Genomic DNA, 16144 nt, shown 5'->3' on the forward strand with positions numbered 1-16144 from the left:
AAATTAAGATTAACTTTCTATAAGACTGATTAGATCGACTTCGATAGGAGATGACTAAAATATGGATTAATAGTAATTTCCACGTAAGACAATTGCAAAACATAGTTTGGATAACTCTGCCTATGTAAAGAATGGTCAAGATTTGTCCTTCCTCAATTGCTACGTTATGCGAGAAGAAGGTGATATCTAAGATTGAGGTACAACTCAAATCTATTAGATTCGTACCATTTACAACTGGACGCCTTGAAAAAAATTGACGTGTTGTTATTATTATTACAGGTAAGGGATACATTGACCACACTTGCGCAAATAGCTCACTTCGCAAATGATTGGTGTTGCATGTACTGTCTAGAATGCAACGAGGAATTTGAAGAAACAAGGCACCAGAAGCAGTGTCCGGAGTATTTTGGATATAGTAACTTAGAACCGATGTAATACTTATGTGTTTTTTTTTAGTTTTTCCACAATCTATTTATTTAAGAAAAATGAACATTGCAAATACATAATATCAACAAAAATTAGACAGATTGCGTTTGACAATAATGGATATTGATGGTCCGGAAACGGCAAAATAAATGAATTGTTGTAGAAGAATTGTTGGGATATACAACGGATTACTTGATACGAATTAAAGAGGTATAACTATTTCGATTCTGAAATCACATAAAGTTCACAGTAGAAGATGACATCAAGTTTAAAGTTAGTAACAAACATAATATGGCTAACTAAAACATGATATATAAACTTAGAAAGCCGTGGGACTTGAAGAGGCCAATTTTGAAAAATACAATCTTAGAAAGCAACGATCCACAATACCATAATATTTTTTTTATAAATATTCAACGTAGAAGATGTCAACTTTTGGTAAAGGATCTATTGACAACCTATTAATTTGAAATAGGATCATGGAGTACAATATGTGTTCAAGGTTCTTTATGAGGTAATGTGTCTCCAGATTGTATTCCAAGTGAAGGTAGGAACATATATAAGTGACAAAATGTCCAAGACTTTTGAAGTTACCAAATACTTCGTTAAGACGAACTGTTGGGCACAATACTTTGTTGAAGATTTAATGGCAGAGGTTCGCATATATGCAATCCCTTCGAAAAGGTAATGGGTACACATTTTAAACATTGTCATCTAATGGGTATTGAAAAATTACAGGAAAATCATGTCACATTGGAGAGTTTGTATCATCCGTTCGATGCAAAAAAATATATTATTCTCTGCCTATTTGGAGGATCGACAACATGACCATGATAGATGAGTCAGCTGGAGCGAAATAGGAGCATGGGGAGATTTTTATGGACGATATTGATTAGTTGATTTCACCGAGATGAGCGCTGCTGACGACATATTTCCAAAACAAATATTTAAACTTCCACGTTCATGTAGAGCATTATCTCATTATAAGAAATGAACCTAAATAAAAAAGTGTCTACAAGTTAAGATTATATTTCTTTCATTTGAGCAAATCTCCGGCGGTAAAATATTAAAGGAAAAAAACAAGAAAAAAAGAGAGGAAAATCCCAATTATTTTTATGACAAACCCATATTAAATCATAAGGAGTTGATAAGTATTCGGGACACAAATTATACGATATATTAAAAATGAACCAACATCATGGCCCGTGCCGTTACAACACGGGTTAAGGGATAGTTTTTTATACAAAATATATTAAAGAAAATAGATACAGCCGTGACTTTTTGAGTCATGTCTGTTATAAGTCTAATACCCCCCCTCGATCTAAGTCTAATACTTCCCCTCGATCCTTTGGAGTAGACTTCGTAAAAATATTTGCTATTTGATCCTTGGATGAAACAAATCTAACATCAAGTTGCCCACTTTGAACTCTTTTATGGACAAAGTGATAATCAATTTATATATGATTTGTACGACCATGAAAAACTGGATGGTAAGATAAGTTGCTCCCAAGTTGTCACACCAAAGAGTGGGAGGAAAATGAATAGAAGCCTGAAGTTCGCGAAGAAGAGATTCAATCCACATTAACTCAGCAGTCGCAATAGCCAAACCACGATACTCAGATTCAGTACTAGATCGGGATATTGTTTGTTGCTTGCGTGAACTCCAAGAAATGATATTAGAACCAAGATAAACGTAATAACCACTCGTGGAACGACGATCAAGATGATCACCCGCCCAATCAGCATCAGTATATGCCGAAAAACTAAGATGCAGATTTTGGTCGGCAGAAGTAGAATGCCAAAGGTAGAAGTATGATGCAAATATCGAAGTATACGTTTGAAAAGAACCAAATGTGCTTCTGTAGGTTTATGAGTGAATTGACATACCTTATTAACAACGAAGGCAATGTCCGGTCTTGTCATAGACAAATACCAAAGACCACCAACTAACTCATGTACATAGTAACATCGGATAATAGAGGACTATCAACTGGGTGGAGCTCAGTTGAGGTGTTAAACGGAGTGGTGACTGGTTTTACTCCTTGCATGTTGGCACAAACAAGAAGGTCTTCAATGTGGAGACATTGGGAAAGGAACAACCCACCAGAAACTTGTGCGACCTCTATGCCAAGAAAATATGAAAGAGAGCCAAGATTCTTGAGAGCAAACTAATTGTGAAGAGTAGTCAAAAGGGATTGTATACATGCCATAGAATAACCCGTTAAAATTATGTCATCCACATAAATCAAAATAAATATAATACTCCCAGCTGATCGTCGAATGAATAAAGAGGTATCAGAAACCGAGATAACGAAGCCAAGTTTCTGAAGAAAAGAAATGAGACAAGTATACCATGCACGAGGAGCCTGTTTAAGGCCATAAATAGACCGATGAGATTTGGAAACGTAATCTGGAAACTGAGGATCTGTATAACCAGAAGGTTTTTTCATGTAAACTTCCTCAGTGAGAAAGTCATCTAGAAAAGCATTTCGAACATCTAGTTGATGAATAGGTCAGTTGTAAGACAAGGATAACGTCAATATAATACGAGTAGTGCATGGCTTAGTAACCGTACTAAAAGTTTCACCATAATCAATACTATTTTGTTGATTAAACCCCTTGGAAACTAGACGAGCTTTGCGACACTCAACTGTACTATCAGTTTGTTTTTAAACTCGATAAACCATTTGCAACCAATAATATTTGATTAGGAGGAACTGGAACTATAGACCAAGTCTCATTCTTTATAAGCGCATAAATTTCCAAATCCATAGGAGGACGTCATTTAGAATCATTCTTGGCTTGAGAATAACACGAAGGCTCAAACAAACCATCAGTGATTTTAGCATGTTTGGAAGCAGCAAGAACTTCTTTTGAAAAATACTATCCTTTCCGCGTGTTACCATTGTATGGTCATTTGTAATCATGCGTTTCAGAACTGAATGGACTAACTGATCATTTAAAAATAATGCTGCTGGTTGTGACAAAGGCATTGAGTCCAGGTTGTTGTGGTCGGCAGTTGTGCAGTCAATAGTCGGTTCGAACCTAGATAGAAACTTAGGGTTCAGAGACTTATCAAGTTGAGCCGGCGGACAGTTGATGGAGTCAGTAACAAAACTTCCAAGACCATAACCTTGCAAATAAAGTAAAATTGAGCTTTCCGAAGAAAAAAGTTATTACCATTGAGCTTTTCTGAAATAGCTTCATGGAGTCTGGCAAAAGGAATCTCAAATCCAAGAAGAAAAAATCTCATCGGTAATATCGATTTGAGGAGATTTAGATGATCCTTCCATAATAGTCATGATGACCTAAAAAAATGGGTTGAAAAGGAAAGGATCGAAAAAAGAAATAAAAAAGAACACAGGCTCTTGGAAACCAAGGTGATACCGTGTTGAAACTATAATTTAGGTGTTCTTAATGAATGAGAAACACAAGGAAATCTTGTATATTTATAATATTAAAGATTACAGAGATATTAGAGTACAAAATGTACAAAGGTACAAAATGTACAAAGAAATTGGGACGCCCTTTGATGCATCTTTTCTTTGTTCCGTGCGTGTAAATTGACAAAAACAGTATTAACTAGTTATCCTTAAATTCAGTTCCAAACGTTCCAAAAAAACAATATAGTACTAATATTAGGTATTTAGCTTAATCAATATTAAGGAGAACGAATTCAATCCCAAACATTCACCAATCGATTTAGATACTTCATCACACCCCCTATAGGAAGATATACAATAGCCGTCAGTTAACAACTCTCTCTGGGAATTATTGACTCAATTCATTAACATGAATTCTAAGTACTATCATAGTCATACAGTTATACGGGAACTCAAACTAATAAATCTATTAGATAAACCTGGGAAGTAAAAAAACAAAACCAAAGCATAATAGTTAGATTAACAATTAGAAAATACTTAATAATATTGACACAAAACGAATAAAATAATATAGACAAATTTTCACCAACAGTTCACTAACAGTTGAACTAAAAAGAACCTTCAAAAAAAGAAAAAGAAAAAGTTGAACTAAAAAGACAACAAAGCTCGTCATACTGTAAGCCCGTAGGAACTTACATGGTCTAAATATTGTGGGGGTTTACTCAATAAATATTTTTGTAGATTTGTATAGATTTAAAAAGAGTCGTGAAAAATAACAACTTTCTAAGAGTTTTACATAGTTGGAAAAATACTTGCAGAGTTTTGTAGAGTTGGCCTAATTCTTGTAGAGATTTGTAGAGTTCTAAAAAGTTGTGAAAACAAGATTTCTAGAGAATTGTACAACAACCTAACATGACAAATCTAGAGACTTGTAGATTTCTATAAAATTTATCCCATCAAAAAAAATTCTTGAAAAACGCTAATTGCAAATTAAATTGCACAACAATCATAATCTGAAACTCTTTAGCCATCAATGGAAATTTTCATGGGAAAATCAAATAACAAAATCAAAAAACTTTGATTGTACTATATGATATGTATATATAATTAAAGAGAGAGGGAGAGAAATGGATCTAGAGTATACGTATAAGTGCTTGCATCAACTTGAAATAAATTAAAACAATATCAAAATAGAAGAAGATAATAAATGAAGTTTTAAATTTTTTTTAGAAGTTCTCCCAAAATCTTTCATATTTTGAAAGACTTTCTTTAAGGCAAAAATACACATAAATGTCATTCAAGGTATTAAAAATTGGTAAGTATGCAAAGTCATTAAATTTCCTTGTTTATAACGAGTAACACAAACTTTGAACGAGATTTACAAGAATATAAAGAGTAACATATATTTACAAGGAGTATCTAAAGTATACAACCAAGAATACAATATTTTGGAAATCTATTAAAATCTATGGAAATCACAAAAATATTTATTGAGTAAACCCCCGTTAAAGTCGCTCCTGATTTTGAGCATAACATCATTGCTTAATGTTAACCTGTTCCACGATTAGATTCAAACAAAATAAAAGTTGGGCACAAAAATACTAACTCACAAGAAGTAAAAAAATTACCACCCTGTGCAGCAGCACAAGTTGAGGGGCCCCAAAGCCGGGCATGCCTTTGGCCCATGTGTGCGGCCCATCTATATGTAAGCAGGGTTAATACCCTAGCTTATAAATAGAGTCTTATTCGTATGTAATACTATATATTGATATCTAATGAATAAGATATATTTCTTCTTTATATTTCTCCTTCAACACGTTATCAGCACGACTCTACCATTTTGTGCAATTTTTTATTAGTTTTATCTCTCGAGATCAATCATGGATTCCTTTACAAAGATATTAGTGTGATTCTGATGCAGATTAATTTTTATTATGGATGCATTACTAGGTATTCGCGTTCCACAAAAGAATCTCGTTTTCATAGTATCTTCTAGGGTTCCACGTAAATATATGATTATAAAAAATAGAGATTTCACTGTTAGATTTTTATGAAATTTTAGTATGTTCAGCCTAATTATATATTACTTACTCGGTTAAAATTTCAATTAAACCGGAATATGATGCCATCTCTAAAAATCGATTTTAATAAATCTGTGTACATTCAGAAAAACACTATTTTATAACAGCGGATAAACCTTAACTTATAAGAATATCAGCCGTTGGATTATGTTGTATTTTCAGTATAGTTTAAATATTGTACTTATGGTAGAACTGTAAATATTTCACAAAGATCTAACCATAGGAAGTACTCCAAATTACGTGATATTTCCAGTTGTGTCCACATAAACGTTAAATGGAATAGTCAAACGGGGTCATGAATATCTTTTTATATAGTCGTTGGATGTCTTTGAAATTTAATTATGTTTGTAGAAACATTATTATTAATCTACTGTAGTAACATCATCATCATCGGACAATTGGTTTCTGATCACTCCAGTTGGATGATGAAATTTTTAATTTAGGGTTAACAATATATTTGGCCTCTATGAAATTAGTTTCAAGTTTATTATCAATGGGCCTGAGTACTTCATATATAATGAACCATATATAGACACTTTTGTTAACCATGACCTAGTCAACCCAACGGACCGGGCGTTGGCCAAACAGTTAACCGGGTTTTGACTAACCCGACTCGGTTCGAATTTGACCTTTTGGACTCATAAGTACTTGAGCGCCATTAAAGAGTCTCTGATACAAGATTCATTTGTGTCTACAAAGGCTATACTTCCATCATAAAAACCTTCAACCGATGCCGATGTATTATTCAAAAAATGAAGGCATAGCTTTTATTTTTTCAAGGCAGCATATTGACTTTAGGCGATGAAATGCTCTGAAAGAAGTTTCTGAAACATTCATGAAATTTCCCCCCCGAAAATTTGAATATTTAGTGGGATGGATTCCACTTGTTAGACTATAAAAGAATCAATAACTTGAACAACGATATGTTTCAAATTAGCACTTCAACTTTTATCGAAAGAACAAAAGGTGACATGAGTCAGAAAAATCTTTCCATTTTTATCTTCTCAACTTCATACATTATACTGGAGTAATAGTAGATGCTGAAATATGTTAACAATAGATTCACGGTCTTTAGTAAGATATTCAACCCAGTGTAAGTGGTTGGGAGGAATGTGAGATTCTCTTTAAAAACAATATATACCTGTTGGGATAATGAAATTTCTCAACTTAAGGTAATTGTGGCAAGGATAAATATGGAAAGAACCTCGAAGAACAGAGGGTTAGACGTGCTAAATCATACCAATATTGGTTTACTAGAACACGTGAAATAATACACATAAATTATGGTAGAAGATATAAGCCTTTGCTAAAATAGGAACAGAGATGTAATTCTGGCTCAGGTAATAATGATACAAAGTAAATGTATCTATATATCGAGCATGAGAGAGAGATGTAATTCTGACTCGTTTAAATGAGAGTTGGAAACTTGGTATAAAGCCACACCACTTATTACACGAAACTCTTAAGGATATATATTAAACTGATTGTTAAATTGTTTCCTTATATAATACCATGATGATGATTGGATCATCACAGGTAATAGCCGAGCGAAGAAATACTCAATCTTTATTGCCTAATTGGTATAAAGATTAAAATTTACATGGTCTCTGTAAGAGCCAAGAGCTAGTCATAATTTGTTAAGTTTCTATGAAGTCTATGCAAACGATTATTGTATATAAACTAACTATGAAAATGGGAATGCATCTAAAAAATTACCTCCAATGAATGTGAAAGGAATCACATTTTAGACAAAATAATGAGTCATAGTCTAGTGAACTGTAAATCACTAATACTAAGAAAATTGAATCCATATCGTCACCGGCAATGTAATGTTTTGAATTGACTCATTCGGGTTTTGACATAACCATAAAGACATATTTGTTGTGATCTGATGTTTTGTTTTGAAATAACTCAAATGGAAATATTTTTAGTTGAGTGAACAAGAAAATGGGAATTACAAAGATTGAAAGAATACAAAGTGACGGCATCTCTCACAATCAACTCTTTCTAAAGTACTAGAAACACCACCCCTCCCATTATGTTTTTAAAGTAATAAAGCATGTAACTCACGAAGTCATTCTTTATTAAAAAGGACTGAGACCATCCTAAGATGCAAATGGTAAACAACCCATTCTTTCAAAATAAACAAGGTGATATTTGTGAATATACCCATGCAGAATGCAGACCATTCAAGTGATTTATGGCTCCGGTGGATGATTCGAAGTGTTTAATTAGTTATTGATCACAAGTGAAAAGACGAGGGTACCCAAATATACCTCAATCTAAAACTTTTCCACCTACAAGTTATTTTTCCGAAAGTGATTGTCTATGGACTGAGTCGAGACAATACAACTAATCGGTTCACACTTCGTGTGATCGTCTATGGATGCGAGATTGAGACAATACAACAACGAAGTAAGTTTACTTGATAAAAAGTTCGGACTTAACCAAACACGATAGGATTCCTATCAAGTAAATATGAATTAACGTTTGTGTAATTTACTTTAAATTATAATAAGAACAATTATAATTGCGGAAAATAAAAGTAAATGACATAGCAAGATTTTGTTAACGAGGAAACCGCAAATGCAGAAAAACCTCGGGACCTTGTCCAGAATTGAATACTCTCAGGATTAAGCTACTATACAAAATCAAAAACAAATTTGTATTGTTGAGACCAAGCAACTAAAGTTATAGTTCACTTAGTACCGTATGTATCCTTGCGCCTCCAACTTGCAGTAAGTCACGCACTTGGAACAATTCCTTTGGTTCGTATTCCAAATAGTAAAGGAACAACAAATCTGTTCGGTAACAACTCTTTTCAACCAAGTTATATGAGTTCGACAAAAGGCTCTTCTGTTTATCCCAATAAAATCCTTTTTCATGTCCTTAGATCTATCTAACAACAATTACCAAAGTAATTGTCAAGCTTTTGCAATCAATACTTTTAATCACAAAGAAATGTATTATGTCGATCTACTCAACTAATCAATCAAATCTATCACAAAGATAAACCGATTATAGTTGGATCCTCTTTACCCGAAACAAGTATTGTGCACACCAAAGATTATGAAACCAAATCAGAAATATTCTTCATCTTTAAATCTTCTTAGATCTTCAATAAACACCTGCACACAATCAACTTGAATCTCTTGTGATCAATCACACACAGAACGGATTCTGTTAACAAAGAATTATCACAAGACGTCTTTAGATCTACAAATATTCTAAAGATCCCGATCGAAATTTCAATCTAATTTGAGTGAATCTTATATCAGAAGAGAAGATTCTCAAACATAAACAAACTAGGTGCAATGAAAGTTCAACAATCGTTAGTCAATCAACTCAATCGAAAATAAAAGATAAACTGCAATTATCTAGTTTCCCACCAACGGTACTAATAGAGCTTTTCAATCCCAAAGAAGTCTTTAAACCGAGTGGCCGTAAGAGATTTCACCTAATTAGGTTACTTTCCTCTCCGAATAGGCGGCTCCACCAGTAACAACACAACTAGGTAGTTTTGCTGGCTCTGAGGATTAGTTTGCTCGAAATGCAAACTTCAATATTTATAGACCAAGGAAGTTTGGACACCAAGGAATTTCCAAAAACAAAAATATTCTCAAGATAAGCAATATATTACCAAATTCGGTTTCGATAATTCCTGGAAATGCACTATCCAAATATTGACCGAAATCTCTTAGAAAATCTCCAACTAGCAAATGCACATTAGTAATTTTTATTTTTCCAAATATAAAATTAAAAACCTTAATTAAAAGATTCTCAATTTATTTTCGATCCAGGATTTTCCTTTAGCTATTAAGGAATACCTTTGAACAATAAAACACAAGCGTTACTGCACAAGTTCAAAGTATGTCGACATCTTTACTTTGTAAGTCCTTTTTCATACTTACAATCTTGGAACCGATTTGCCACACTTCCAAACAAGTTTAGAATTGGTTCATCTGACTTCCAAGAACTGCGTGATTGATTATCCTATCAAATCACCAAACATGGGTTTCACGGTTCTACCAAAACAAGTTTCGGTTCTACCTCCCTGTGGGTACTAGAATTAGTCACGCTAGTTACCAAAACTTGGTTGACTAGGTACTAGGATTGGTTCCCACATATATATGGTATCTAACTTGTATTTGGTGCACATGTCCATAGGATCGCTTCTCAATGTCTAAAAACGTGTTGCACATGTTCATAGGATCGGTTCCCAATAACTAGAAACTTGTTGCACCTCTTACAAGGATCGATTCCCTTTTTTTTTTTGATCGGTTGCACCTCTTACTAGGACCGGTTCCCCTTTACCTAGAGTTGGTGATAGACACATTTTTGTGTCTGATATAATCTGAATTGTATATATTGTTAGTGCTCGGTTTTGTATTTATTATGGCTTTTTGTGTTTTTGTAGGTGTTTTTGGAGAAATAAACTTTTGCGGCAAAATTGGCTCGAAAAGGTGGTTTTTGCGCTCGTGGGAGAAAATTAATAAGGGGCACCTCAATTACTAAGAGGAATCCCATTTCCAGGGAAGCACTATTGGAACCCCATCAGAGGATAAGGGGAGGTCATCTTCAAGAATTCAAATTCAAGTTCTGGCACGAATTATTTTTACAGCGGAGCATATTTTAGGGTTTGATCTTGGAACGATTATGGAGAGATTCAACCGCTGAATTCTCTTGGGTTAGGCTTCAGTGGACTAAACAGGGCGTGTCTGGGTGTTTTATTCGATGAACTTGGGATGGATTTTTAGTATGAAGCAAAACAGGAAAGTGATATAATCTCGGGTTTTTGCTGTTGAAAAGTTACGCGGATTATGCTGGATATTTTCATGGATATGACTCGAATTAGCCCGTTGCTACAAAACATGGGTGGTAGTAGAGTTTGAATCGAACCAGGAGAAGTTGTGATGTGGTTCTCGTGAAAACAGGGCAACAGAGAAGTTATGGGAAGTTGATTTATTTTTAGTAAATACGTACATAAAGGGAAGAGAATATCACCTGTTGGATTTGATTATATCCTAAGAAGAGGGTTGACGACGGAAACCAGAGAAGAAAAGGGAAAGAATCCGTAACTTTCTGTGAAGAAAAGCCGAGACTTGGGAGAGAAGAAAAAAAAAGAGGTGTGGTATAAAAGGAGGTATAGGAAGTCTCTAAAGGGAGTCGAGAGTTTGGGTACCGAGCAGAGGTGATAGGGTAGCTGCAGGTGGAGTTGGGGAGCCGGTACCGAGACAGAGTTTAGGATTAGTTTTTCTTATTTATTCTTTTCACCTATAATGAAGAACTAAACTCCGTCGCTGGGACAAGGGAGGAAGTTGTATTTCATCCATGTGGTAAATCAAATTAATTCTTTATATACTTTTTGCACTAATTATTAATCGTTTTATGATTTTTATTGAATGATTGTTATTTCAATTGATGGATCATGCTTAACTTAAATGGTTTGATGTCCTCATGCTTTAGATTTACGGTCACTGCTTTCAAAATGGATCTTGGCAAAATATTAAGAGTCAATAACTATTTTTGTTTTGAGCTATAATTTTCGAGGATTAATTTCTGAACCACTCGAATACGAAAAAAAAAGTGAAATCCTGAGTCCCAGATTCTACCGATATTGATATAATCATTTGTATATATTTACTTTATTTTTAGTTCTTTTGTTCTATTTTAAATCTTAAAACCAATCTCTACAAGACCGAGTGAACGACAACTTTCTTACCACTATCTAAAATTCGATCAATTTTTGGCGCCGCCGACGCGGATTTGTATTTAGATTTGTTTTAGGTTTATTTTTATTTTTATTATTTTTTGTTCTTTTTTACGCGTTTTGGTATTTTTCTATTCTTTTCAGATTTGGAGCGAAGCTACAAGGAAAGAAAAATTGCTATAAAAGGAAAGCATCGCCAAATAAGGAAAGAAAAGAGGAATCTGAAAGGAGTGAAGAAGAAGATTTTGTATATAGTTATTTTGTTTATTTTTAGAAACTGTAAATAGGATTTTATTCTTGTAATTTTTCTTTTCCTTTTTGAACATTTTTATTTTTGGACTTTATTTTTGGACTGAACATTATTATTATTTTGAAACCCTAAGGAAGGGTTAAAAATTAAATATAAACTGTTTGAGGGAAGGACGACAGTTACGATACTGTCTCGGCCCCTCGGGTTCGTACACTGACATTGGAGTCGGTGGCCTGAGTCGACTTCAACGGTTCATCGCCCGTCTGGTACGGGAGGTAAGACTCTATCCACCCACGAATCCTCTGTCAGTAGGTTTTATTTTGTGTGACAACTCACACCCCTACAATAGAGTGCCGAACTGGTATTACAATAGCCAATACAACGAATATCTGATTGAGTTTCAAAATGGACGTTACTACTTTGACCATAGTGTGAATAGTGTTTGGGAACATCAGTCTTTTGAAGGTTATGGTCCATACCATAGTGAGCCCAATTACTATCCATACGCCCACCGGTCGTACGATTCTTCTCTACTAGAGTCTGCATGTAAGTTAGATGAGTCGACACAAAAGTTACTTGAGTCGACACATAGTTCAGCTGAGATGAATAACTTAGTTATGAATAAAAGCAATGCAACGTGTGAACCTTCTTTCCTAGATAAAATCAGGAAGCCATGTGAGTCGACTCAGAAAATGTTGTTAGAGGCCCAGGAAAGAACTGCTCAAGATAGTCTTAATTTCCAATATAGTGTTTCCAATAGTACCCTTGAAAATGAGGATAGTTATTTGCATAATCAAGATGACGAGGATATAATTGGTAACACTACTTGTTGTTTAGATGAGGTTCAACCATTTTCATGTTATAATAATTATGATGAGGATAATGTTGATGAAGAATTTGAAATAAATAGGCATAATGATCAGGAATTTGCTACTCCAACTGAGCTTAATAATAATATTATTTCTAGTTCAAATCCAAATAATTTTAATAATTATTCACCTATTCAAAAGGACGAGGATTTGAATAGAGATACTCCCGTTTTAGACGATGTAGTATTTCCTTTTGATTACGAAGCTAATAATGGTTTAGAGGAACGAGTATATTTTGATTCTAGCGATTTGGAAACAATAGACTTAGAAAAATAAAATGAACTCGTCGAGATGAGTGAGGATGTACCTGACTTAGAAGAATCAATTGACCGTTTTCATGAATTAGATGACCTTGAAATTAGGGAAGTTGTGACTAGTCTTTCTAGAGACACTGAAAACTCTAAGTTTGGGGGTGATTATCATTCTCCATGTGATTTAACTCTTAGAAAGGTCCCTCACTTGGGACTTGACATATGTGCCTCAACCATTTTACAAGATTATCTTCATACACGTTTTCCTGAACTTAGTGATGTCCACAAGAAATTTCAGTTATTAGAAACCCATCCTCTGGTTGATGTGGTTTACCCAGGCTATGATACCCAGATTGACTTTGTTTTCCCACCAAATATTTTTCTTCCAAATGTGGGAATGTTTGATTTTCAAATGTGTCGAATATTAAATTTTGAGACTAAACCTAATTACTTTAGGAGATTAGGGTCGACATACTTGTTTAAGTAAGATCACCACTCTCATTGTGGTCAGCTGTGTAAGTCAAATCTGATTGACTTAGAGGATCCTCAATTATTCAGGTTATTATTATGTGCTTCTAAGTTTTTATTTGAGTTTTTCCAGACTCTAGAACTTGAACATTTGGATCTAACCTATGAGGAAATGCAACTCATGAAAATATTTTATTTGGACCCAGTTATAGATCCTTAACCTGAACCACAACTAGATGTAGTTGTCTTAAACAGGAAACTAGACAAGGGTGTGCTTTATTTGTTCATTTTCTCGGAATGTTGCAGATTCCTTTTACTTGTGATAGATCTATTTGGTTTTGATGACCCACAGATATTTCGGCTATTACTTTATGATTTTATGAGGTGACTAATCCTTTCTTAGTCTGGCTGAAGACTTTAAACTTAGCACTTCTTGGGAGGTAACCCAATACTCATGCAAGACTGTAATATCTTTCCTTAACTATTTTGCTTCAAATGGTAACAATTTCTCCTTGTTCATGCTTTTAATTTTATCTTTAGAACATTGGGGACAATGTTAGATTTAAGTTTGGGGGTATGGGAGAAACTTTTTAGTTGCATTATTAAACTCCGGAGCCTAGAAATTTATGCTTATTAAGGATGGCACTACCCAATCTAAGTGGATGGAAGCATTTTGGTTGTAGAAGTTGAGGGACCAATCTGATTAGATGGAAACATCTAAAGAGTCTATTCATAAAAGCACAAAGCTCAGGTGTTATAAATAACATGGTAGTTTCGCCATGTCTCATTAAGTCCTTTTCACTTCTTTTTTTATTTTTTTATTTTTAAAATATGTTTCTCTAAGTGATTAGGTGGGGCTCACGATTCAAGTTGTTACCATTGCTAGGGTGAAATAGAGTGATTGAGATAGCCATAAAAGAAAAAGAAAAAGAAAATAAATAAGTTGAAAAAAAAAAAGAGAAATTGAGACCAGACCATCAGACCAACTGGAATAAATTCAATAAAGTCGACCACTAGAACCCTTGTATATGCAGTTGTGTTGACCTAGAATTAGGATTATCGACCACTGGACCCTTGTATATGCCAGTGTGTTGATATTAGTCAGACCGGTATCTTATTCCATTAGGATAGGTTCATTATGGAAGTGGCCTTCAGACAGATATGAGAAACACCGTTCACCTTAGTCAACATCAAAACCATCTATGTTTTTCTATATCCATCTTATTAATCTATCCATGTGATTTGTTTGATTCTGAGTTTGGATACGACTATCTGACTAGAGCTCTATCACTTTATATGAATTTTAGTATGCTTGAGTGCGAACTCGTGTACAACAATTGGAATTTCGCATCTGGGTACTTCCTCCAATAGTCAATAAGTATGCCAACCAAGGAGATTCTTTAGTGCCTTCCAAGGTTCTGTGTATATAGCTAGGGTCTGGAGTATAAAGGTTTTGTGGGTATACCTCTGGTAAGCCCTCCGGAGACAACACTCCGCCACTAGGGCCACCTAGGGGTTGAAAGGCTTGTTGCATACGCTAAATGCAAACGACGATGCCTGCGACAATGAGTTAGGATTTTATTTTCTAGATTTGATTTGCTCGAGGACTAGCAAATAATAAGTTTGGGGGAATTTGATAGACACATTTTTGTGTCTGATATAATCTCAATTGTATATATTGTTAGTGCTCGATTTTGTATTTATTATGGATTTTTGTGTCTTTGTAGGTGTTTTTGGAGAAATAAACTTTTGCGGAAAAATTGGCTCGAAAAGGTGGTTTTTGCACTCGTGGGAGAAAATTAATAAGGGGCACCTCAATTACTAAGGGACATCCCATTTCCAGGGAAGCACTATTGGCACCCCATCAGAGGATAAGGGGAGGTCATCTTCAAGAATTCAAATTCAAGTTCTGGCAGGAATTATTTTTACAGCGGAGCATATTTTAGGGTTTGATTTTGGAACGATTATGGAGAGATTCAACCGCTGAAGTCTCTTGGGTTAGGCTTCAGTGGACTAAACAGCGCGTGTATGGGTGTTTTATTCGATGAACTTGGGCTGGACTTTTAGTATGAAGCAAAACAGGAAAGTGATATAATCTCAGGTTTTTGCTGTTGAAAAGTTACGTGGATTTTGCTGGATATTTTCATGGATATGACTCGAATTAGCCCGTTGCTACAAAACAGGGGTGGTAGTAGAGATTGAATCGAACCAGGAGAAGTTGTGATGTGGTTCTCGTGAAAACAGGGCAACAGAGAAGTTATGGGAAGTTGATTTATTTTTAGTAAATACGTACAGAAAGGGAAGAGAATATCACCTGTTGGATTTGATTCTATCCTAAGAAGAGGGTTGACGACGGAAACCAGAGAAGAAAAGGGAAAAAATCCGTAACTTTCTGTGAAATAAATCCGAGACTTGGGAGAGAAGAAAAAAAGGAGGTGTGGTATAAAAGGAGGTATAGGAAGTCTCTAAAGGGAGTCGAGAGTTTGGGTACCGAGCAGAGGTGATAGGGTAGCTGCAGGTGGAGTTGGGGAGCCGGTACCGAGACAGAGTTTAGGATTAGTTTTTCTTATTTATTCTTTTCACCTATAATGAAGAACTAAAATCCGTCGCTGGGACAAGGGAGGAAGTTGTATTTCATCCATGTGGTAAATCAAATTAATTCTTTATATACTTTTTGCACTAATTATTAATCGTTTTATGATTTTT

Source organism: Papaver somniferum, chromosome 8 (genome assembly GCF_003573695.1).
Source record: "Papaver somniferum cultivar HN1 chromosome 8, ASM357369v1, whole genome shotgun sequence".
In the NCBI taxonomy this organism is placed as follows: domain Eukaryota; kingdom Viridiplantae; phylum Streptophyta; class Magnoliopsida; order Ranunculales; family Papaveraceae; genus Papaver; species Papaver somniferum.